Raw genomic sequence first — 26,375 nt, 5'->3', positions numbered from 1 at the left:
TAAGTGATTTGATGTCAAAAATCACTGTGGTCTCATTGCACATACATTAATGTATGTGGAGCTCCTTGACAATGTATATCAGAAGCATACTTTGAGGGTTCAGTGGCTCTGGATATAGCTATATTGCAACAGATCAGTAACTCTTCATTATTTTGGCAAAGACATATGCCTCATGCAATCTTGTTTGAAATGGAGAGAGTATTTTAATTCTATTAGTAGTCAGGTGCTGGTGCAGCAGGTGCTATAAAATCAAGATGGTAGATTTACTGGAGTATATCTGTCTACAAATGTGAGCACTGAGTTGTGTTTGAGGAAACACTGCAGCTTTTTGCTTTTTTCAATTTGCATTTTTATGTTATGCCACTCTGGATTCCGCCAATCTGAACGCAAGTTATTAGTGTTATGCTTAGCCCATTTCTCCATTTACCGAGCTTCTTCCCTAGAATTATATCCTTATCTAAGGGAACAAAGACAAATTACAGTATGTTTTCAAGACATGCTAACAGCCTTTTGTGATGCTAAATCCGTTTCTGGGAATCAAGCCAGAAAGTTTTGATTAGAGGTAAATACGTGCAATTTCACGACTGTGTTACCTTTTCTATACACTTACGTGAGTCCACATGGGGTCTAATTGCTCCTCTTAGAGTTATATTTAGTAACTGATTGCAGATGGCTTTTAGACAGTAGGAAGGAGAAAAATAAAGCTTTCCCTTTCTCTTTTATGTAGAATTATGTTAAAAATTTCAAGGTAGAAATACATTTATTTAAGAGAGGCTGTCACCATGAAAAGTTTTCTTGGATCAACAGTGAGCACTTCTGATTAAAATATTTTATTCTCTTGTTCTTGTTCCCACCTGTTTGTTTATATTAATTTACTATCATCTTATTATTATTATTATTATTTAATTTTAAACCTTTTGACATACAAACTTCGCTGTGACTCCAGAACAAAAGCAAAGTTGTGACTCCCACTCTGGAGTTCCTAAACAATAACACAAGATATATTTATTTTGATTTACTTCAAAATTTGATATTTCTCATTGGTGTGGCATATAAATTATTTTAACATGAGCTCTGTAGGACATTGAAATGCTCGTGGTCTTCATCGCATTTCTTCTTTTATGGGTTGAAGCATTGCTTGGAGTAAGATTTGTGTGGGTTTTTTTATATATGTAAAACTTATATTTAATATTTTTAATTTAATATTTTTAATATCAAAAGAGCAAAGCAATAACACCAATAAAAATGAAATACTTTTCTATATCAGAGAGGGAAATGGATGGTGGGGCAAGACTGTGCAGTGGTAAGTAATTGACCCTCAGTGTGTTGGTGTGAGTACAGGCCTCCTTGCCAAAGCTTTGATTCCGTAAAACCCGTGTCATTGTAAATGGTGTGATATAAGCAGCCGTAGAAGCAGCAAGATATCGACAAAAAGTCATTCTTCATTTGGATAACAGAGGTTTACATCTAGAATATGTCATGTGAAACTTTTGATACATGTGCCAAGAATATCCCTTCATGTAAGGGAATAACTTCTAAAGGAGACTGGTCTTTTCCAAGGGGACAGAAATGTACTGATGACAAAGACAAACAGAAAAAAAAAAAAATCACTGGAAATATCATCTTCTATATACAGTTGCCATGCTGTGGTCTAGCAAAGCTGCTCAGGTGTTTGCCATATATTTAGCAGAAATAGTAACATACCCGACAATGTTAAGCAAGAATTTTCTAACAGTGGTCTTTATTGACAGGAATGAACAGAGTTGTTTGAAGGAGTTTGGATGGCATGGTGGGAGATGCCAGTAAAGTTAGCTGATGATGGGATGCTCTCCTTGACAGCCTATGCAATCTTCAGGTCAGGTAGGTGAAATTTGAAGCATAAGACATGACAAAAGGGAAAAACAAAACAAAAAACAAAACAAAATATTCTATTTGCAATTTCCTTAGGCTATCTAGGAACTTTTCAGCTGCTGGCACAAATTTGAACAGCCTAAAAGCTCCTCTGGCTCCTCTCCATCCTAAGGATGGGGCACAGCAGACTGTAGTGTGGGTTAGAGACAGCAAGAACGTGAGGCCGCTGCGTTATTACACTTAGTGTTTTGGGCAAGTTCCCTGTACAGAGTGACCCTAAAGAGACATGGAGCTGGGTTTCTGTGGGTCCCCTGTGGCACAGCTTGTGAGCTGATGAGCAGTGTGCAGAGAATGACTGAAGATCTGTGTCTGTGTTTTAGTGGCCTCACCATCACTTGGGGTACTGCAGCTCTTACTGCTTGAGATAAGTAGTGCAACTGCTCATTCCTTCCCACTTAGATTAGTGAAACAATCCTGCCAACAGGAATAGACAAAGGAATGGAGCCTAAAAATAAGCAAAATATAATAAAAGAAAACAGATGCTTCAGGGCTATCTTTCCAGAAAGCTGCAGAGGCAGTGTAAGAGACTTAGGAGGACTAATTGGTGCTGTGAAAGCACTGCCTCTCTGATCTGATCTGCTCATCTCTTATGAGAAGCGGAAAGGAAAGGGGATTATTGATATTGCACTCCTTACTTATGGGATTTGAATTCTGAAATGCTTGCACAAAAGCAAAAATGTGACTTTGAGTACTGTGGAGTGACAGTACCATTTCATCAGTGTCATCTTTCTGAAGGCACTGCCGGGCAAACAGAAAACAAACACTTCCTCCCCTTCTCTACCAGTTAAATAAACACCTCAAGCAAACTCCTTAAAACGCACTTTTTTTGTTTTGTTTTGTTTTTGTTTTCCTTAAAACTGTATCAGTTATCTTGCATGCCATCAAACATCAAAGCAAGAGGGTAGGAGAGAATTTTACTTAGTGCCAGGTCTAAAAGAAGAATCAAGTGAGTGACAAGCTGCGCTGCAATTTTGGTGCAACAGCCCAATGGCTGTATAAATCCAGCTGCTGCAAAAGTGGAAACATCGTCGTCTTGTCCTTGAAAAATGCTGACTGAAACAAAATGGCTTTTTTCTCTCTGAGTCTGAATTTGTGCTTTATTACCTTCATTATTTTCTTAATTATTTTTGTTTGCAAACTGAACAGTGGAAAAAAAAAGTCCGTACCATATGTTACATTTTTTTTCTACTTAAAAGAAGCAGGATATAAAATGCCATAGCCATTTCCTCAGACACTGAACTACAAAGCATTTACATAAAGCTGTTATGCTTTCGGCTCTTACATGTTTGTTCCAGTTGTTCATTTCACATTACAAGAAGATAAAGACAGGGAAAATACATTAGGTCAGGATCAAAGTCCTGGCTTAAAATCAACATTTCAAATATTAAGCTATATTATTTCTGTTTATTTTCTGGTTTTGAACATGTGTTTTTATCCTGCCAAAGGTCTTGCTTTTGTTACGTTTTACTTGAACCCTAAGCTTTAGGATCTTAAGGTGCTACAGCATTTGCTTTCTGACAGTCAAGAAAGCTTTCAAATTAAGCTGAAGATTTTTTGTAGGTCAGCGTGACCTTTATATTTTTGCATTATACAGCCTATTAACTGTAGGAATCAAAGCTACAGTTCACAAACATGTTTATAACCGTATAAATGAGGATGTGCATTAAACTGTAGGGCTTGGAAAACGTAAGTAATGAACGTTATTTGCACTTTGACAAAGTAAAAATGTGTGATTAAGGATAATTGCAGGTAACTGTCATCATGAGAGAAATGTTTACACAGTCAGAAGTACCAAACAGCATCAAAAGGTTTCTGTAAAGGGAGCAGTAAAAAACTAATGTCTTGAAAATAATTTGACTTAAAGGTTTTCAGATTTTTCACTGTTATGAATTTAGAATAATAGTGATTATTAGTGGGTTTTAATGAGGATTTAGGAATTTTGACTCCCAGCCACATTATCACAAAATTTCTTTTGTTTGAAGGAAACTTCAATTTCCCAAATAAATAATAAAAATGAAATATTTTATAAAAATAAATATATTTTAAAAAAATTTCAGGAGGCTGCAGGTGCTGCATTTCCCAAGCAAGCCAGCAGCCCATCGCACCGATGTACAAGGTCAGTTTGTGACTAGCTCGAGTTTAGTAAGGAGACTTCTGGCCATTTTGGTGTAGGATAGAAGTTTGACAAACCTATCTTAATTTTTCAAAAATATGAAGCATTTTTTATATTTGTATACTTAAAATCTTCATTAGTTTACAATTATTAATATTTTTGAGGAAGCCTTCTTTATGTTTTCATGTGCTGGGTATTGTCCGTAATGTAAACTCTGGAAAACTTGCATAAGGGTAAAGTACATGGTATAGGAGAAGTAATGTCTCAGGCATCAGAAAGATGTCTTGGTGAAAGTTTAGGAGGCCAACTCTTTGAGTTCCTGTTTTTTGAAGGGTTGGAGTGGGGCAAGAAGGGCGGTCTAAGAAGACAGTTGGATTTGCCCTTTCTAGGTGGGTGCAAAAACTGAATCATCTTGCATATCATGTTTTAAAGGGATCCAATTGTGCCTTTTTATTTTATTCATAAGAAAACCTAGAAGAAGGATGATGATTCTTATTTGGAAATAGGCATGTAGACTAATATTTTCTCCAGATAGATTAGATGATATAGAAATACACATTTTCTCTGGGTGGCTTCAGTCCCAGCTGGAAGCTTGAAAAGCCTAAATCTGGAGAATTTGGAGTAATCTCTGGTAGTGTAAAAGCCTGAAAGACAGGGCTGAGAAAAAAAAATGTTTTTGTTAACTTAAATTCACCTGAAATGCCATGTCAGTAACCATTACTTTGCTGTTTGAAGCAAAGATGTTTGTGTTCTTCAGGAAGTGAGGCTGGACAGTCTCTGCAGCTGCTTACGGCCTCAAAATCCATAGAAGGGGAGAAAGGCGGATTTGGGAGCTGAAGTGAATGAGGATTTGGATGCTGGCTAGAAACTGCAGGCTTCATGGGCATAAGATTGTGCTTTGAACTGCGTGACGTTTATTTGCATTGTTATTTATGACATTTTCTAGATTTGTCAGCACATTGATTTTCATGATTTCTCATAAAAAATAAGACATCTTAATGGCTTTTATAGTTATTTCATGCTACACATGTCTTTCAGGCTGCTGACAGGTATGATTTTTGATGTTCCAGCGGTAGACAACAGCATGTCCCCAATAAAGCCAAGGACTGCTTTAAGCAGATGAGATTCTCACAGTTCTTTCGCTGCCTGCTGATGAACGAACTTTTATAGGAGTGAAATACGATTCTCATTTTGGTTTTATGCTAAGCTATACTTCAAAGCCAGAGGAAATTCAGTGGTCTTGGGATGAGAATGATTCCCAGAAGACAATGGAGGAAAAAAGTTCTGGAGGAAAATGATAACCCCACAGGCAAAAAGGGTGGTTTAGCCAGTGAATATTATAAGGAGCTGTGTGAAAAAACCCTCTGGTGATAATTAAATGCAGCTTAAATTCCTACAAACCTTGATCAAAATCCATCACTGGGATCAGACTCCCATTACTGAACAGTACAAGATCAGTTCTTGCTGATGATAGAGATGAACAACTGCTAGTGGGCAAGTACTACAGTTGCGCTGTGGTGAGTGCGGACTGGAAAGCCACCTCCTCAACCGATTGAATTGCTTCCAGTTTCAAGCAGATTATATGTGGAAGCTGAGCTTTCTGAAATGCATACTAATACATTTTTATGGGCAGCGTGGCAGGCTTGAACGCTGTGCTGCGTCCCCAGAAGCAGCAGCAGACTTAATTTGATCTGGAATTATTTTTGCCTGACCAAGATCTTGGTGATGTGGATGTGCAGAGCACACCTTTCCTGCCTGAATTATACATATTTTCAGTTGAAGCTGTGTGATTGAATTAACTGGAATTAATGAAGAAGAAGCACATGTTACACTTGCTCCTGGTCAAGTCCTGAAGGCCAGCCGGTCAGAGGGCAGTGGTAGTTGTTGCCTCTCCCTGGTGCAGTCAGGCTTGCAAGTGGGGGTTTTCACGGTGGGGGAAGCAGTGTCTGCTGTGGAAACCTCATCAGCAGGTGGCACAGGTGCAAGCACTAATTGGGACACAGATGAATAAGCCGGAGTCGGAATGCCAGCCCCTGTATCTGCATCCACATCAGCATTGCTGGTGCTTTGTTCACTGTAGAGGCTGGATATGGGAGTGTGATGGGGAAGGTTTACATAGGGAAGCATGGAGGTGCACTGGCAGAGCTGTTGCAGGCTTGGAAAATGTTCATCTCATGCACACTGTCTCCCAAGAAACAACCAGAAAGGCCTAGAGGAAATGAGCAGAATAAGACAAGGGAAAATAATCCTTCAAAAAGCTTTTTGCGATCCGTTTCTTGCACAATCTTGCTGCATTAAAAACCAGACCAGTGCACCCCAGGTAGTGTTGAAAAGCACTGTCTTCCCAGCTGGGTCTTCCTGTGTTCTCACTAGGTTCTATTGCTTCCTATTTTTCTGTTTCTTTGCTCATTTTCTAGGAGGGTTGCGACTTAAGGTCTACAACCTGCTCTTTCTCACCTTGAAATTGTAATTCTATAAGTGCAGCACTGCTTTTGATTGCAGAGAAGCAGTGCTGGCTAACAATCACTGGAATATCCCTTTGAAGGGCTACAAGCCCACTTGCATAAACAAATAAATTTGCTAGGGCAAGTTGCTCGAGAAACTATGCTTCACTTGCTGGGGAATGCAACCAGACATCAGGCCCCAGCTTTCATGGTGAAACAGCTAAATTATGAGAAATGTATTTCCTGCATATTAGTAAGACCACCCATGCAGACATAAGGAGCAAAAAGGGGTTTCCTTTTAAAAGGAGTAGTCTGCCATTCTCAAACTGTGAAAGTGTTACAGTTCATGGAAACGCTGGGTGTTGTAGCAGCTCCCTAACTACTCTTCAGCCCAAGGTAGGCTGCATGGTGGGCAGCCTTGCTCTAGGGTGTCCCTGTGTTGGGAAGATCAGATTTTCTTGATTAACAGTGATAACAGAGCTTAATAACAGAAGGCAACTCTCTGCTGCCTTCTCTGAATGCACACTCGCAAAAATAATCCTGGAAATATTCTTTATTTGAATATATATTTTGGCTGTGAGTGGGAAAACCTGTAAAGATAATAAAATCATAAAGGAAAAAAATAATAGTAATTCTGTATGTATTTTCTATTTAGAAATACAGAGTGCTTTTAAAATATTCAGAAAACATGAAACATCATCAAGAATCTTGCTAGACAGAGCGTTTCTTTAGTACAGAGTGCCTGCAAAACTTTCTAACGATAAATAAACCTGTGCCTGTTTATGGACGATATTTCAGTTGTGGCAAAGACATGATTTAAAATAATTGATTAAACATTTCATCCATGAAAACCAAAGAGTTTAATTAAAAATGTAACAGTGTTAAAGTGAGATCATGCTTGACAGATGAAAAATTAGACATCAATGAAATGACCAAGAGAAGCAATTTGCATTAAAAAAAAAACACAAAGAGGAACTTTAGCCTTTAATTCCTTCTCTTGGACCATTGGCCCCTTATGGTGTTTGTTTGTGTGTCATGAATAACAAACAGGAGGAAAAACAAAGCAAAAGTAACTAAAACCCTAAAGCTCTGATTTTGTGGATCATAAAATATTTTGTTTTGTGAAGATTACATTTTTTTTTTTTTTAGTTCTGTTCACTTCTGTATTTCACAAGACAAAGGAGTAGGATTCTTTGCCTTTTCATATCGATGTACATCCTAATCCCTCACGTGTTTAAAATGTCAAAACGCTAGAAAAAGAACTTCCACGGACTTCATGGCAGGTACCCTCAGGGAAAATGTATGCTGTTTGGGTTACGGACAGCCTGTTGGCCACTCTTGCTCTTTGTATGCCTACAGTGTCCCAAAGGCGCTGGCATGCGGCCTCCCCAGCCACCTTTCTGTCACTACACGAGGAACTCAGCGGGGCTGGGAACCCCACTCTTCTGCAGGCTTTGTTGGGGGCACACTCACCCCTCGCTGCTGTGGAGTGGCAAACCTCATGCCTCATCACCTCATGCTGGAAGTGCCAGAAAAATGGATTTTCTTGCTCTTTACTAAGGTATTGTGGGTGCGTATGGGCACGTGTGATTTTTTAAAAACATCAACCATAAAAAAAAATCACTGAAACAGTGTAATAGGTATTCTATTCGATTTAAAATGCTACTGGAAAATTCTTGATAGCATGGTGATTGTAGTATTATTTTATTCAGTCTGATGAGATCTGAAATGCTGCTGCCAGCTCAGAAGCTTTTCAAAAGATTTATGTAGGTCTTAAATTTTTTTGGATTGCCTCAGACACTGTATTGAATACAACTCCTGAGTCAAAACTCAGACATTACATATGGTAACCATTTTAATCTGCGGTATATATTATGAATATTATGAATTGATTGTCATTTGCAGCTTTAAAGGTGACGTGTCTGTTTTCACTCTTTTCCTTTTTCTCTCTCTCTTTTTTTTTTTTTATGATGATAACCTTTTGATGCTTGTGTCTTATAATTCATAATCCTTCTTTTGCCTAAGAAGTAGAACATATAAATTCTGCAATGTTAGGTCTGTGGTCTGGTGGGGCCAAGAGTTTACTCTGGAGTTTAGACTTGAACCTGATTGTGGTCTATTCTGGTTCTGGCCCTCACTGGGAAGGCTGTTGCTGTAAAACCTCAATTTTAATTTGAAATTAAAATTCATGTCCTTGACGTTTCTGACAGAAAACATTTCAGCCTACTTGTTGTATCAACTTCAGTGAAGAATGTCATGTCTATGGAATATTAAAGGACTACATCAAACACTACAGCAAACAGTACTGGGCATCCTTGCATGATGTTCCCAGGGTCATTGACTGAAATTATACCAGGTTGCTCCATGCTTTATGTTTTGCTTCATCAGAAATGACCAACTTCATACTGATGGATGTCCACTGTGTTTGTGGGGACTGTGTAGCAAAGTAAGCTGTGGTGGGGCTTGGAACAGCTGCTCACCCAGCGGTACCATTCAGTATTGCAGAGCCCCAGGGAGCTTACACCTCCATGTGGCTGTAATTATTTTCCTGAATAAATCTGTCTGTTAGATTGTAGCTATCTTCTGAAAAGACCTGTCTTAATTTGCCCAGTTAAATTGCAGAGGTAAAACTCCACTGTAGTTTTTAAGACCAACTCACTTAATTGTGTGGAGGCAAGGGTCGACACCAAACAGAAATTATAACTGCTGCTGCTCTCTGATGGGGAGGATGATACTGTTATTATATTAAACAGTGGATGAAGGCACGATTATGTGCAATTTTGGCCATTTGTCCCCCAAAGATATCATCAATATATACAAGCTACCTTCTGCCCCCAAATGAACCTCAGAAACTTTCTCAACCTGTTGCACCTGCAATTCATTAACCAGTAGTTTTTACACTCATAAGGTTTGTCAAAATGAGGAAAATAACAGTAATTGCTGCTAAAAGGACATACTCAGTAGCTCTTTGCAGCAAAAATCTTTACACAGAAGGAAGTTTCCTGACGCATCTGTTAGCTACTGTCAGGTGCAGGATGAGAAATTGCCATAGGCTATTAAAATGTATTTATTAACTTTTGTGACTTTTGTAATAATGATTATGACACATGTATCAATTAGAAGTTTAGCCATTTAAATTGCCTAAGTTCAGTTTGAAGGTAACATGTGCTCTGAGATGGACAGAAAAGATACTGTTTTATTTTCCTGAAATGGAGATACAAATTTCCATCGCAAGCCCTAATTCCTTTGTTTCAGAAAAGGATTTTCCACGCTTGTAACAACTCAAAAAAAAAAAAAATCAAATTTTTCAGACCTGAAGCCTCCCGAGAGCCAGAGCTGTACTTGGAGGTCATTGCTAGGGTCCTGAACTGGTCTCATACCAGAGTCAGGGCAATTGCTGGTGCTGCATAGAGAAAGTCTCAGGGCAGCTGGGCTGGGTGGATGTGCGGGTGACAGGGAGAGATTAGGCCTGGGACAGAAACATTACTTAGCCTATGAAACCTTTTTGACAATGTTTCTGCTGCAGTCAGTTTTGCTTTCTGTTACTGTGTAATATGGCTGCAGCTGATACTGGTTTTATTTTGGAATAATAAAGAAAATCAAATCTACTTGTTAATAATTCTAGTTAAACTGTATTTGCTAGCACTCTTCCTAAAGGTGTAGTTTTGTATGCTGAACAGGATCCAAGGAAAATTGTGGGAGTATCGCCATGGGGGCCGACAAGCCCCATGGTTGGTGATAACATCGGCCAATTAATGATGAGGCCATGAGGAATGTAAAGAGTTTAGAAGGAACAAAGAAGGGTAGTTCAGGCCTTGCTGTCTTGGACTGCTTGTTCTCCAGCCATTAAGACATGGAAGTTGATGGGTGTTTGCTGTTGCTAGGCAAAGTTGGTTGACCAACGAATAGTTAGTGGAAAAGTACTGCTGTAAAGCTAAAAGTATAAGAAAGGAGCCTATCCTCAGTAAAAGGAGTTGAAGTTATGTCCTCAATAAAGATGTAGAAGTTATGGATCCTTAAAGAACCCTGGCCTCCGTATGGTCTTTTTGCCACAAATGGTGCCCGAACAGGGACATGAAGAACGGTACGCCACAAATGGTGAATGAACAGGGACCACCTGAAGAGCAGGGACAGGCTAACAGAACAGGGACAAAAACAAAAAAGGAATGAACAGGGACAGGCAAACAGAACAGGGACCAGGGCAGGAACAGGGACACATTGCCTCATGCAGATAGGTTCGGCCGAACTCAACCGCTCAGAGAAGCTCATACTGAAAGTCGCTGAAAGGAAGTGTACCCAAGCTGAGGGGAAGCTGAAGATGAGAGAAGCGGACCTGCGCACACAACTGCCCCTCACAGGCTGAAGGTAAGCAGTTGCGTGCTGTGGGGAATCATATGTCCTTAGAACCAAAGAAAGTCCTAGTAACCTTCTAGTTTATTCCCTTTATTACAAATCAGACAGTTTATGATCCTGAAACGTGGGACCAAATTGAGGTCAAGCTTTGGGACTCTGCTACTGAAAATGACAAGGTTGTGGCAGGATTGCTCAGCACCTGGCGAGCAATCTCTGAGGCATTAAAGAGTCATGTGGGACCACAATCAGAAACATGTGGTTTGCCAGACAGTGAGGGAGCTGTGGGCTCATCCACTGATCCGCGTGCTACGCCATCCGCCCCCTCATCGCTACAGCCATCACGGGCCTTTGCTGTTATGCCCTGTGGGTTAGATACATGACTTCAATATTTCTCCAGTATTCTGCTGCAAAAGTTAGGAAGAGCTTTCCTGGCACAATGGCATTCATAGAGATAGGCAGAGAAAACCAGCTGGAGAATTCCAGCTGGAACCACTAGTGCTATAGCCAGTAACGGTCCTCAGAAATAAAGTGGGTTGTGCAGAAAGGATAAGGAGTCATATCCATTTTGTAAAACTGGGTGATGCATATACAGCAGATACATATGCTACTAATAAATATGCAGCATTAAACAAGTGCTGTTTGACCACTGAATTGAAATGCTGATATATTCTGAGGAAGGGAAACATGAGAGATGGTAACACAGGTAAAATCAAGATAAATCAAGATAAAAGGAAGTGCTCTTACAAATGGTGTGGCTAAGAATAAGCACATTCTCACAACACTTGCCATGTAATGATACATGTACCTGGGTTAATTGCAATACAAAGGTTTGCTGTAAATCTAATCTGAGCTAGGAATCAGCACATTGCTTGCCAGACTGAATGGCAATTTGAAAGGAAAATACAAAGCTGCAGCTAGGACAGGCAAATACCTGGGAAAAGACAAGCTAAAAAGAGAAATCATTCGAGATAGGAGAAAGAAAGCATGTATAGTCAGTTGCAGCACACAGCTGGGGCTGCTGTGAAGATAATTGAAGTCTTTCCTAATATCATGGTGCTGCTGGAGGTAATCTGAGAAGTTCATTTCAGAAGTGTCCTGCTAGTTATTTCTGGGACATTTCTTTAATAAAATATATTTAGATATATAATTGGGTAACACTCACCCTGCAGTGAGTAGACAAGCACATTTTAGATATTGGAAAATGCTAAAACAGAAATTACAGGAACTTTCTAACAATGCAATGAGGAAATATCTTTTTGCATACATGGTTACCCACAAAGACTTCCCAGAAATTAATTTATTAAAAATTTCTCAGGAAAAATATGAGTGACAGCTACAGAAAACATAGCTTTTTTGAATAGCTACATAGCAAGAAAGGGGAGAGATGAGGAAAATATATAATTAAGCAAGTATAATCCAGGGACTTATTAACTGACAAAATAAGAAAGAGGTATTTTGATTGTTATGGGGTAAAAGCTTATAATGGTTACAAGTTATTTCACCTGAAATAAGTAAAAATTATTAATATACACTGGTAACAAAATGGACAAAAAATGAGAAGAAAATGAACATTTCCTTTTCTCTATATTTTTCCATGCTAAAGAAAAAACAGTTAATAACCTGGGTGTTCATTTCCCTGCTGGACACATAACACCGACCATATAGCAAATTGAAAGCTAAATTAGTGGGTTTTATCTTTATTTTCTAATGCTGTTGCAATTATCGGAGAAATCTCTAGTGGATAGTATAGTGCAGTGACAAAAAAAAAAGGCTGCATTAAAAGCAGTAAGGCATTATATATTTGCCGACTGCAGATTAGCTACAGGAATGGCTGAGATTGAGGTTATAACTTTTGGTTAGTGTAAGAGTTACATTTGCAACAGGAAGATTTTCATGAGTGGACAGGGTGGGTTTGTGCTCAGAGCCTGCGGAATCTGATGTTGGATGATAACTTACCCTTTTCTTTTAGATATTACTATCTCTTAAACAGCAGTGCATAGTGCCTACAGAAAACAATCAAAGCTGAAGCTTTTTTTGAGTGTTTCATATAGTGTATTAGATAAAAATCAGACACCCGCTAGCTCATGACCCTTCCATCACAGCTCCAGATGATGTGAACAACATATTTTTCACTTTCAGAAACAAGTAAAATTACCCTGGCTGTAGAAGAAAACAAACAAATCCCTTTAAAGTAAACCACCTAATGGTCATTCTCTTAGTCAGCTAACAATAAGTTGCTGATCGTCAAGAATTTAAGAACCAGTGAACAATGAATAATCATCCGGATATTAGAAAAGGAAAGGGTGAAAACTGATATGCTATACACAATGGGTTATTTTTGCATACAATATGACTTGTGTTTGAAGTACTTGCTGCAATGTAGGTTTGGCTGTGAGTTCTCATTTTTTGGACAGGGTTATCTGTCACAGGGAATACCCTTCAGGTGGGTGAGCATTGAGGGATGCGGGGTGGGAATTGAAGCTGCCTGTAGGAGCACCACGTAATGGCTGGGGTCTTGTTGCAGGAGAGCCTGGTGCTGCTGCAGGGGTCCTGAGGAGGAGGTAAGAGGTGGTTAGCCCATGGCACTCCTCAAGTGGCATTGTAAAAACAGTGCTCTCGACTGAAATATTGAGTCACAGAGGGGGAAAAAAGCTGAGAGCTGAAATGTAAAATGACAAAGAAAGCATGCTGTTAGCCTTAAAACTGTAAATTGTACATTGTGTTTCATGTATTACAAACTTTATAAGTTAGTGGGGATTTTCTACTACCCAACATCAGTTTTAGGGCATATTAATCTATACTGTATACCTAAGATTTATTTGTCTTTGTATGTTTATCATATATGTTGAACTTGTATGTAATTTTTTAAAAAACATATAGTATTTTTTTCCCATTAGATTTCCTATGAAAAGCACCCAAACTGCCTGTGCTTTATAAACAACTTTTGGTAGTTCAGCAAACCTTCTTAATATCTGTAAAAGAAATTGCTTGTAAAGTGATTGTCTAATTAAAGATCTACTTTTATCAATTGTGCTTTACAATCCACTTGAGCTTTCAAAGTTTCAGTAAAGCACTTGAATTTTAAAACTTGTGGATTATTGCTTTGAACACCAGGGATAAAGGCAATAATACCACCATTAAATCTCATGGTACTTACCCGTCTCTCAAACTGTCGATAAGCAGTATTTTAATTCCTCAGTTAAATTAGCCACTTCTTCTAAACTGGAGATTATTCCTCCTGTGGCTTCATTTAAGGGGCAGGACTTTCAAAGGAGAGTGCTTTAAACACCTTATTTTGTCAGTGGCTATTAGCAGTAACCATTGGAAGATTGACTCCCTTACTGTCTTGAAATATGTGGAGAGCTGTATAAGTGGCTTTGAACAGTGCTAAGTGCTTAATGTGAAATCTTATAATGACTGTTTAGTTGCATTTTTAATAAGTTTGTTAGGCAGCTTTGTATGGAAGACAGAGAACATATGGCAGAGTTGGACCTAATATCTCTTTGTAAGAAGAGTAGTAAGACCTACTCCTACCACGGCAAAGTGTTCAGGGATTAGCAAAGAACACAGAGAAAGGCAGGTTGCTTCAGTAATCTTCCAGCAGCTATCTGGTTTCAGCACCGGGACCTTGCTGGGTCAGATGCGGTATCTGATGTACTTAGTTATCGCTGAACACAAGCGGCATTTGTCAGCTTTAGGAAGGGATTCGATTTGTTTATAGACCTGGCACTTCTGACTGCTGACACTGATACCTCGTCTTCCCCAAAGGTTCATTTACTGCTTCAAGGCCAAACGAGCCATCACCAAAGACAAATGAGCCACAACCAAAGCCAAAAAGGGGGAACTTTTGGATGGAGGGGCAGCAAGAAGAAAACAAGACCAATGTGAAGATATGAGTGAAATGCTGTAGTTTTTCATGTAAAATAGTGTGAGATATTCTACAAAGGACATACAGTCCAACAGCCAGATGACATCACGCTATTGTGCAGTTTTGAGGTACAAGACATTTGTTAGTCTATGCCTCTGGTTTCTACAGATTTTACAGTCAATATATGAATCTAGCCAAGCCCATCTGCATATGAAACCTACTGCAAAATTGAGTTTCCATGCAAAGGAGCTTTAGATAAATGGGAATGAACAAATAGACAAATGGTATTTAAATTAGGCTATTTGCAAAATAGAAATAGCTAAAGATAACATGAGAGAACTAGAAAGTTCTGCGGTAAATTTCACTTTTCTTATCCTTTTTATTTATTTCTCTTTTATTTCTCAATTCCAACCAAGGAGGTCAGAAGAAAATCAGTCATTGCTGGATGCTTGACCTGCATGACTGCCAGTTCTATTTCAAGTCCCCCAAGCGTGTTTTAACACTAATAAGTTATTATTTTTAACAGAAAACTCTTCTGGTGGATAGTGGAACCATACTTCAGTTCCTCACCAATGTTTCTGGAGTGGGATACTTAGTGCATTTGGGAAGTGCTTTGATTATATTACAAAGATGTCCTGAAAGGGTGAAGAAGTCAGTTGAAATATCTTGCCTAAATAAGTCTCTACTTCCATACGCGTTGAATTGATTGTTAATTTTTGAAGCCTTATCATTATCTTCTCTGTGCCTGGGTTATATGCTGTTTTCCCCATGATTAAATATTATATACAACTCTAATTTTTAGTTTCTTATGACTTTATTTACCATGTCTTTTGTGGACCAAAGAACTAGGGCAGAAGCTGTCGGTTCTGCATTTGAAGTATCCTGTATCTTATGCAACACTTAGTTATCCTAGTTGTGAGTAAATAATCTCTCCAAATGTAGAATGTACCAGACTGCAGTCTTTAAACAGTTTTCAGTGTTTGCAACCCAGAGGTCGAGTACTTTTATTGCATCACTAGCATTTATTAGAGACTCAAACTTCATCACATCAGGAACAAGAGAGAAGTAATTAAGTAAATGAAATGTTGATGGTTGCTTTAGATGGAAAGTTGATGCTTGCTTTTTTGTTTTTGTTGTTTTGTTTTGTTTGCTTGCTTTTTAAACAAAACTCTTCCAAACTCTTGGCCTTTGCAGTATCAGGCAATTATTGGCCTTGTGATCCTGATTTAGGCCATAGACCTCAGGGAAGCCAATAGGTCAAAGCTAGATACTTGCTTCAGTGACATGTCTAATCTAAGAGGTAGAAAAGGTGTTACTCTAAAAGCCAAGCATGGTAGATAGTAGTAAATTCATGCAACAAGCTGTGTGGAACGTAATTTAAGGATTTAGCCTATTAAGGAAAAGTACTTTACTCTAAGAATTATTTTCTTGACCTGCTTCTCTGTTTCTGAGCATAACAAACCTGCATGTAAAACTGATGGTAGACAGGGCCATAGCAAGGCTGGGTGGTGGGGTGTCCCAGCAAGATGAGCACCCACTGAATTGCCTTCCTGCAATCCTGCCCGACCTTGGCTTGGTCCCACAACAGGGAGACCAGAGGTTCACCAAGTGTCTAATACCTAAGAAAGGTGTATTGTGCACCTGGTGAGTGCTGGCTTACCCATATTTTATGTCGTTTATGAATACAGATGTCCATAAGTACATACACTCTTATCAGGAATATAAATATTGAACTTCCACAGAAACATTGCTCTGATTAATGATGGAAATTTGAAACAAAAGGCTCTGAAGTGCTCTTACAACAGCCTGTTAATCTATCTGCAGTAATGATAAAACCTTTAAACTAGTGTGTTGTAATTACAGCACTAAGTAATTAGTACATTTAAAGGGCAAAAATAGCACTGTGCCTGAATGTAGTGGAGGGTAGCCAGGCAACAATATGAAGTGGTATTTTGAGAGGCAAATGCGAGGCAGTGCACTCTGTCCTGAAATATAATTATCTTTAGATGGATGAAACTGTCCAGATGCTTTTATTAAGGGAGTGTTGGGCTCTGAAAAGCTGGGAGTGTCTGGAAACATAAAATATATGTGGTATACATCAGACGTGTGATCTGATCTTCCTCTCTGAAAGGCTTCCAATTTCTTAAATAGTTGGCTAAGGCAAAGCTAAAGCAGCTGGGCAGCTGCTGAAAGTGGGGAACAGTGGGGGAGGGAGAGGAGAGCTGGACAAGGGTGAGTGCAGGCAGCATGCTGAAGAAGACGCTGGATGAGCCAGGCAGCTCTGATTCTCTTGTGAACCTGCAACTGCCGTCTGGGAATGATGGCTTTTCTTCTCTTGATGTAGACAGTAATAGCTCTATTTTAAATGTTGCTTTGTATGTGTGTGGTTTCGGTGGTCTTTGCCTAAATGTGAAAGAAGAACAAAACCCTTGTTCTCTTATAACTCTTTTCATATAGTAGTTTCAAAGATGTTTATAGTACATCGGCTAGACCTCAAGATCTCTGTTTTCTTAAGATTGCATAATGTAACCTCCTTTGACTCCAAACGTGCATTACCTACAGTCAGATTCTTAAATCCAGAGCAAACTGTAGGCATTCAGAAAACTAAAAATAGAGACCATTTTGCCCATCGTACTACCATTGACAAAATGAGAGCTTGGACAGCAGTGCCCTGACTTCAAATCTCCTGCTGTGGATACAAGACCACGGTTATTTAGATTACATAGAAGAGGTCTGACTTACGTTGCTGCAGCTGTAAGGGTTCATAAGAGGGGTTCATTTTATTTTTTTTCCCTAAAAGTTTTGTTTTAGTAATTTTCTTTTTAATTGCTACATCTTTGGATTCACAGTCTTTCTGAAAACAATTCTAACCTATCGCTTGCTGGAAAAGGGAAAGCATAAGCATATGGCCAAGAAGAATACTGAAAAATATGTATTTTTCCAAGTTAGCTAGCTCTCAGAAAATAATGCTGGAGGGTTTTCTGGAGGGAATTTTACTCTTTTTGAAAAGGTATTATTTTATTTTTTTTTTAAATACAGACACTTGTATACATACAAATACACTATGTTTCTCATAAAGAGTGTAATTTCATAGCAAACAATCACTGCACAAGTTTGCCACTCTTGTCCCAGTGGTATTTCATTTACAGGTAAGTGATTTTATTTTATGTATAAATTTTTTTTTTCATCATGTGAACATGCTGTGAGGTAGGAAATAGAGTATAAGCTGACAACAAACTAAAATAAATATAATTTTGAGAACTTAATATAATTGCAGGTGTTTCGTTATAATATCAGACTATTAAAAGTGACCTCTATCGGAGTTATAGGAGGAAATGAAATCTGAAAGACAGCTCACGTGTTATCTGTCTGGAAGTTACTTAGAGGAGTTGCTTAGTTACTTAGAGGAGTTAGTTAGGAGTTAGTTACTTAGAGGAGTTATTAGGAGCTAAATACCATTCATGCTGTGTAAGGGCTGGGTACTTGGTTAGTCAGAATAGAAATGTTTGTTCAGCTACCATATAGAGCATTAAGCTACAGTAAAAGCATGATCCCACAGGGCAGGGATGCATACAGGAACAAGGACAAGGAGAGTCACAGACATCTCCTGCGCTCCCTTTAGGTTAGTGTCATGGATGAAGTTTATATACTTTGCTCATAAGAGAGAAGCTGCATGATATTTATTGATATCATGTAGTGATCTAACCAAACTTAATCATAAATAAGGTTTGAGATGGCAAGGTACGCTTGATTATTCACTGCACAGAGGACAGGGTAAGTCAGATGTGTCAGGACAACCCTCGTTTTGAGTCACGAGGTTCAGAGTGCACCCCCTTGATTTCTAAACCCCTTGAGCCAAAGAGGTGAGGAACCTAGGTGCGGCTGAATCCACTCCTAGTCCCAAACTTGGTCAATGGCTTATGGCTAAAAGTTTGACTATTATATGTGCACAATCAGTCTACGTTACAGTCTTAGCAGCGTTTAGGAAGGTTAGTAAGTTATTAATTGTTTACCAGGCATCTGTTGTGGTAAGGAACCTCTCGTGAGGAGAACTCACACTGTGGTTGCTATCTGCATGAGCAAGGCCAGCGTCTGAGCAAGGGAATGGCCAGACTGATGGTAAGAAGTGGTGGTGGCAGGAGAGCATGCCATCACAGAGAGTCGTAACATCTGTGCATATACCAGCAAGTAGTCAGGACCAAAGGGAGCTGGTCTGAAGCAAAACAGCTGGAGCTGAGGGCCTCTCCCCTGCATTGCCAAAGGTTTTCATTTTGCCTCGTTCTAGTCCTGTTAAGGGATGTCCATGGGGCGCTAGGGAGTGCTGACACATGCTGGAGTGCAGTTGTCAGTTGAGTTTCATTCAAAAGAGATCAAAACTGCATGCTCTGAGATGGATCTGTGGAGAAAACCACAGCAAAGGTAGAGGGTAAAACTGAGAGACCCGTTTCCATACGCTCTTCTGATTCAAGCTGCAGTGCTGATGTAAGTGTACTTATGATGTCCATGTAGCTATTTCTGCTGAGAATGGGATGAAATTTCCTGTTCACAGTGTATAAAGATTGGAATAGGAGTTTGACGCTTGGTTAGTCAGAGAGGGAACAGTTTTTTAAAAAGAAAGCAAACTTGGCTGAGTCATCACCACGGGGAACAGCAGGATTAGTGAAGCAGAATCAAAAGATGAAGCATGGAGTAATGTCGAAGATTAATGGAGACCATTGCTGTGTTTCACTTTCTGATCTTGCCTCTTCAGCAAAAGTCTAGAAGGCTGCTGTGATCACTTTTAGGCTGTTCATATTTTGAAAATCAGGAAGAAATCCAAATTCATATCTTAACTAACCACCTTACTGTACAAAATTACCTCAAACTAATGGAGGTGAGAAACAGCTTTGGTCTGCTTTTTAACAACTGATCTTAGATGCTGCAAACAGGAACATCCTTTCTTACGGATTTTTACAGGATGCTTGAAACAGGGCAGACAAAATTATTACCTTGCCTGTTAGGCCCTGATTTGTGGGTGCATATTGTGTATGTGCATGTCAGACATGGACACTTTTTTTTTTTTTTGAAGGGCTCAACAGAATGAAGTTCTGAGGATGCCTGCTAAACTTTCTAAGTGTTATTGTTGGATATATGGATTTTTCTAGAGCTGTGCTTTAACACTTTACTTCCCATTGTACAGGAGGTGCAAAAGTGTCACCTTTGTAGTTGTTAGTTTTGGGTATAATTTCTACTCAGAAATTAACTACTCATTTCAAACTTTTTTCAAGTTTTCAATACTTTCAAGAACCCCTGATGCATGTAAAGAATACAAATAAAACAAATTAAAATTCAGTTCAGACTCATCGCAAATTGTATTATATAACATAACATGCTTTTAAAGATAAAGGTTAATTGAAAAGTATGTCGGCCAAGTCATTTCTCTGAAAATTATCCCTGTGTGTCACAAGCAGCCAGCAGCTGCTGGGTTACAGGCGGGTTCTGGCTGTGCGTCGGGGCTGTGTATAGACGGGGGGACGGCGTTGGCTGAGCACCACATGCTGGCAGGTTCCCATCTAGTCAGTGAGGACAAGGCTTGTTTTGCTTACCCTTTGGAATCAGAACCTGTGATTTGCTGGAGGAACAAGTTGTGCATGGGAAGGTGCAGCATGCAGGCATAGGGGTGATCTGCACAGTGCCTGAGGATGTCTTTGAGCTGCTGATAACCATACCGAGATCAGGGCTGCCTTCGTTGTACTAGTTAGTATAGGGATCGCGTTAGTTCCTTCTGAACCTGTGACAAAATTGCTTTTATCCACTACTGTGTTCCTTGATGAGTGCTGGGCCTGAACAGAGAAAGTGTTCAATATGCTGTCTTTCCTGATTAAACCCTTCCCAGGTCAGTTCCTTTCAGTTTCAGCAGACCCAGCTGGCTTTATCGTTTGCATATGTAGACATTCTCATCTGCTTTAGCTTCCATAAGAGGCTTAGATATTGAGTGAAAGGGAGAAGGGAAAAAAGTCTAGAATTCCTTGTCATCTGAGTCTGCCTGTGTATACTTGTATGAAATACACTTGGTACAGTTTTTACCCAGTCATGTAAAGTTTTCAGGCCTTACTTCCCCATGTCAGTGCATTGATTCCTCTGGGACTCTGTATTGTGGTGCTGGTACATGTGTCTCCATAGAACTGATTAAATTTACTATTAGATATCATTGACTGTATCCGTGCAGTGAAGAATCCACCTAGAGCCCAGATAATTGCCAATCTATGCTATGTATCTACTGGAGTACTTGTGGAGCATAGGAAATGGGCAAGGGAGAATTTGAGCAACTTCTCTATATTTAAGGTTTCCTGCAAGGATGAATTTGTCTCCTCAGAGAAGAGGCACAGCACAGTACACCTCTTACAGTACAGTAAGTTGAGATGATTTCAAACAGAGTATAGTTAAAATGTGAAGTCAAAGGCACTAACTGGTAGGATCACTGTGAAGCTTACTCTGTGATAAAGAACAAAAGATGAGAGACTCGGTATGTGTTTTCTTTGTAGTAAAATATGTATAAATGTGCCCCATGTCTGGCATATGAGTTGCTATGTTAAAAACTTTTATTTGTAACTCATTACTGTGGTTAATGACCACAGTGAAAATCCTTTCCATTTATATCTTGGATATATTTACATTAAAATATAGACATACATCGCGTAATATTTTGATTGAATATTCCTCAAAATTTCCCATTTCTTTTTTTATTCTTTATTTTTAATGTAGTATTAGCACACATATACTACAGAATCTTCGCATTCTTCTTGTCAGTGTTATTGTTATGCTGCAGAAAGATCAGTTACCTATTTTGTACCTGCAGTCATTTTTATGGAAACTCTTTCTCTCTGACTACTAAGAACGAATCAATAAAAAGTGAAAGCTTAAAAATATTCCCAAGCTGCGTGTAAAACAAATGGGATTTTTAAATGCTGAGCTGACATCCCTTCCCACCATACCTCTGAATGAGATATAAAACTAAGGTCCTGACCACTTGTCGTCATTAAACAGATCCCATGGCACTTTGTTCAAGAGTAGAGGTGAAAGCTGCAATGTCATGGCTTAATTTCAATGAGATAATTACATTCTGCCTACTTAAAAATTCCTCACTAGCTTCTGTTAGAAAAGATATTCCTCATTTCTTCTCCTAAACTGTTGTGTTGTGCATTGCTAAAAGGCTTTTGCCCTTTGGCCCAGTAGAAATGCTTATTCCCGGACATTTCAGTGAAGCTATCCTTAAGTATCTAATTTGTAATAAAATTCCCTAAAACTTCTCAAATGCCACAGGAATTGCAGAAATATAGCAGCTGATCTCCTCTGCCTCTTACAGACTGTTCAGTACACCTCATTGTTACCTACTTTGAAAGAGTGGTTAAGAAGAGTAAGCATAGAAGTAAAAGGTGAAATATTTCTTGTAAAAATACGTTTGGAATTATACCTAGCTTGTGGGTGGCATTTGTAGCTCAAGCATGTGCATAACAGCTACACCTGCTTATAGTATAAACTGGTCTAAGATATAGGGTTAAAGCTTTTTTTTTAATCCCATCTGACAATGCCCTTCTAAATATACTGACAGTGCCTATCACACATGCGAAACACAATTCTGCTTGATTTTCCTGAGAGCTTTGTAAACCAGAGTGCAACAAAAACATGACGTAGCTGAAGCCCAATGTCTGTGGGAGACCCCTAGGGCCATGAGCACACCTGAGTGTTTCTAAATGTGGCTTCACCGTATGAGGATGATGCTTTGTGAGCTGTGCAAATGAACGGTGGAACTTCAGTCTAGTGCCTGCTTTTGCCTGAGTAAGGAGATAACCTGGAAAAACCTGGAGGCTGTGCGTGCTATTTAGGTGCTCTGAATCATCCCGTGTGATGTTTAGCACCAATAGGAACAAAGGTATTTTAAGGCTAGTAGTCTCCCAACTGAAACATCTGAAGTGTGGTTGCGTGTTCTAGTTTGAGCTTTTCTAAAAGCACGCTGAAAAAAAGATAAAGCCTGTTTTTTCTCCCTCTCCCAGGCATGTTTCTGCTCCTTGCCTTGTAATGTCTGTGACGCTTGCCAGGCCTAAGTTGATTTTACAGTGCATACAGGCCATGCAGGACTAGACCCTCTAAATCAGGACTCTGCCTCTGATGGTGGGCAAAAGTGACTAGTCAGGGAAGGACAGAAAAACCAGGTAGTTGTAGTCCTTTCAAACACTCTGCAGCAATTTCTGGCTCTGAGACTTCCTGAGCCAGAAGAGGGATGAGATGGATTTTGAATGGATTTTCTGATCAGAGGAATTGTCAGGGTGACAAAAAAGACACCCAGTCCTTCCTTGAATCCTGATGAGCTTCTGTCACTCACAGCACCCCATGGGTGGGAGTCAAAGATTAGCTGCATAACCATCAAAGAACCATCTCCTTTTGTTGACTTTGAACCTGCAACCTGGTGGAAACTAGGCAATACCCTCTCCATCACCAACAGGTGATCTCCTGCCATCCTCTCTATGACACACAAAGCTACAAAAAGATTTCTCTCCCCTCACTCACCTATTTTCCAGGCTGAGAAGTCATAACCATGTCTGTTCTTTGAACACAGGTTGTTCCTAAACTATGATTGTTCATTGCAATCTTCTCTGAACCTTTTCAAGATCTCCTTGATCACTTTTGAGATGGGAGAGTCAGACCACATTAGCCATTGGTCCAGAGTTCTCTGTTCTGCTCCCTTTTTCTTGACTTGTAATTCCTAAGACCTGATGTGCTTTTAGAATGCTGTTGCTCTCTGTGATGGAGTTATCTGTCATAATTCTGGGATCACCTTCCTGGTAAAGGTCAACTCAAAGCCCATTATTTTATTTCTGAATGTAGGATTGCTTTCTGCCACCTGTGCCATATATTATTCTACACTGAATTCAGTCTGCCTTTTGACACAAAGCTGCTCAGTGTCCTAAAGTCTTTCCAGATTTCTTTGCAATCAGCTCTCATCCTTTCTACTCAGAGTAACTTTTTACCATCAACAAATTGTGCCACCTTGCTAATCAGTGCATTTCTGTGACACTAAAAATGCATCAAAATTTACAGGTGTCAATGCAGGATAGTATGAAACTCCACTGGAGAGCGCTTAATGGAAGTGCTCTCAAAATATGCCATTTTTCAAACATGGAAATACAAGTCCAGGGGAGGTTTTCCATGTGTATTAAGGGGAATTCCTGGAACAGAAACATTTTATGGCCCGCTGTACATGGTAGTGGGTAAAGTATATATTTCTGGAGTCTTTTCTCAATTTTAACCACACAAACATATGTAGGTGTGGAGACCCAGGTATTATCCTTGTGCCTGGCTTTTCTTGTAGTTGGCAAAAGCAGGGAAGAGAGCTATGTATTCTCAGATCCCTTTCAAATAAGGTAGACATTTGTTAATCTGTTATGGAACAGCATGTTTACAAGGTGTCTTCTATTAAATAACAGTCTGTGTGAGAAATTGTTAAAGGTGAAGTTCTTTGGACTAATGGAGTAATAGGTGTATCTTCTAGGTGCACCCTAGACTCCATTTAATTCTTCTGACAGATTGAGTTATTTACAGGTGCTTAAAACCTTGAATTGAGTTTTCAAAGCAAAAGTTAGTTAATTTAAAAAAAAAAAAAAAAAGAATGTATTGAGCTGTTGTAAAAATAGGCTCATGTTACTGCAGTACCATACAGTATAAGTTGTCTATTTATAAAATATACACGGAAAAAAAAAAAAGAGAGAAAAGTCATCCTTGCTGACTCAAATGCCCTACTGAATTCAAACAAATGAAAATATAAATTAGTCTTTTTTTTTTTTTTCCTTCTCTGTAAATGCAGAAAGAGTGTGAAGATAAACTTCAAAGGTTTTGATGACTGTCCCATTTTCTCCTGGGGAGCTTGAGAACACCATTATAATGTGCAAGTTTAAGATAAAAATTATGTACTTGCTTGCGTAGGCTATTGTACTTTGATTTTTAGTTAACATCAAACACCTAAATTAAGTAAATTTGAAGGTCTTTGATGTTTTCTTACTGCTATGGTGTTCTAAGAGTAGTTTGTTTAATAGATGTAACCAAATTCTTTTTACCCAGTAAATTTAACCTTTTGAAACCTAAAAATACTCCTTTGGTTAGAGCTATTTTTTTTGTTGTTTACTGTTTCCCCTCCCCTCTCCTTTCCTCTCCTTCTGAAAATGCTTGTAGTTTCCTGTATTTTGAATACAGTAAAAATGCTTTCATTTGAGTCCAGCTGGCAGAGGTTACTCATGAACTAGAACTCTCTTATGAGATTTTTAATGTCTTTCTTTTTTTGTAAGCTGTATTCAAATTTTCTGGAGAAAAGTGAAAACCAATACATTCCACAGCAACTAGCTTCTTTATTTCTAGATCTTTATTTAGAGATGATGTATTTTGACTCATACATCAGACAAGTTGTACTTATAGGTCCTTATATCTGTTTTATTTTTCCACATTAAAGTAAGTTGAATAAAGACAAATATAATAAAGAAATACAAATATATATGTAACTTCCAATTTGGCAAAAATTTGCCCTTATTGAATGTGGTCGTAATGTCCCATAAGGTGGCTGCTCTTAGTCCCCTGTGGCATATTGGAAGAGAATGAACCATATGCCAGGTCTGCCTTTTACTGATCTGTTGCGGTATCTAATGTTAAAAAAGATCAATATCTGCCGGGCTGCACATTTAAAAATGTAAATAGAAAGCTTTATGGCAAGCTATGTAGGAGCACTGAATTCAGCAAGGCAGAAGACGTGTTGCAGCCCTGAGGGATACAGAGCACCTTGCCAAACTGCTTCATCAGCTGTCCTGCTAGTAAAATCATCCTGAAAAGGTGAGCCACTACTAGACTGAGTAATATACCAGGTTATTTATGAGGTGTGGGAAAGAACTGGCATCTCTGAGGCATTGCTGGGTTTTCATATGCCTTCCACTTCCAAAGTGATCAGACCTGCCAAAAGACAGAAACCTTTGTTTGTCTCAGAGGTGAAATTTCTTTCTCTCATGATGCTAGAGCACAAACAAGCTGTATTTTTGCTCAGTTCCTCTGAAGGAAATTGCCTTTTTCCATGTCACTATCTTGATAGGAAGTCATCTCCTACTGTGACACTATTTTGTTTGCAGGTTTGTCTAAGGATCGTGGCAGAGCCCTGGATTTCAGCCTGTCCCTTAGACAGTCAGGCTAGGGCTGACAGACCCTTCTGAAATACAAAAATAAGATAGCATGTCAATAAATAATAATGTGTGTTTGTGTTGGTTCCTGTTGATTTTTTTTTCTTTGTTTGTTTTGTTTTTCCTGCCCTGCTGTCCTTTACAATAGATTCTGTGTGACGTGCTTTGCCTGTTATGTTGCCAACCGGTACTAAAGTCTGCAAAAATGCCTGCAGTAACTGGTAACAGGCTGTGGTTTCTTTTATTCTGTGTTCTGGTTACTTTTGCTCTGGATTTGTGCTGATTCCTTTAATATTAGAAGAGTTTTATTTTATGAACCTACCTATCTATTTTTAATGCAGTAAATAGCATGAAACTCTCACTGTTTTGTAGGTTTGCTGGTTTCCCCACTGGTGAGTCTAGAAGTAATGAATATCTGCATTTTAATGGTTTCTTAGCCTATATACGTGGATCTCTATAGATTTAAAGTTGCTTTTGAAGTCAGTGAGAATGTT

General features: G+C 39.0%; 1 protein-coding gene across 2 annotated transcripts in view; it reads left to right on the top strand.

Moving 5' to 3' along the window:
• The window catches only part of LUZP2 (leucine zipper protein 2), a 345,602-nt gene that overhangs the window by 4,126 nt on the left and 315,101 nt on the right, over positions 1-26,375 (top strand). For both annotated transcript variants that reach the window (XM_080593094.1, XM_080593097.1), the window contains exon 2: positions 1,752-1,860. The gene's annotated coding sequence lies outside the window, so the exon portion shown is untranslated. The remainder of the gene's footprint in view (positions 1-1,751; positions 1,861-26,375) is intronic.

This window comes from Anser brachyrhynchus (assembly GCF_964034855.1).
Source record: "Anser brachyrhynchus genome assembly, chromosome: 5".
NCBI lineage: Eukaryota > Metazoa > Chordata > Aves > Anseriformes > Anatidae > Anser > Anser brachyrhynchus.
The sequence above is the reverse complement of the archived record's forward strand: the minus strand, read 5'-3'. Positions and strand labels throughout refer to the sequence as shown.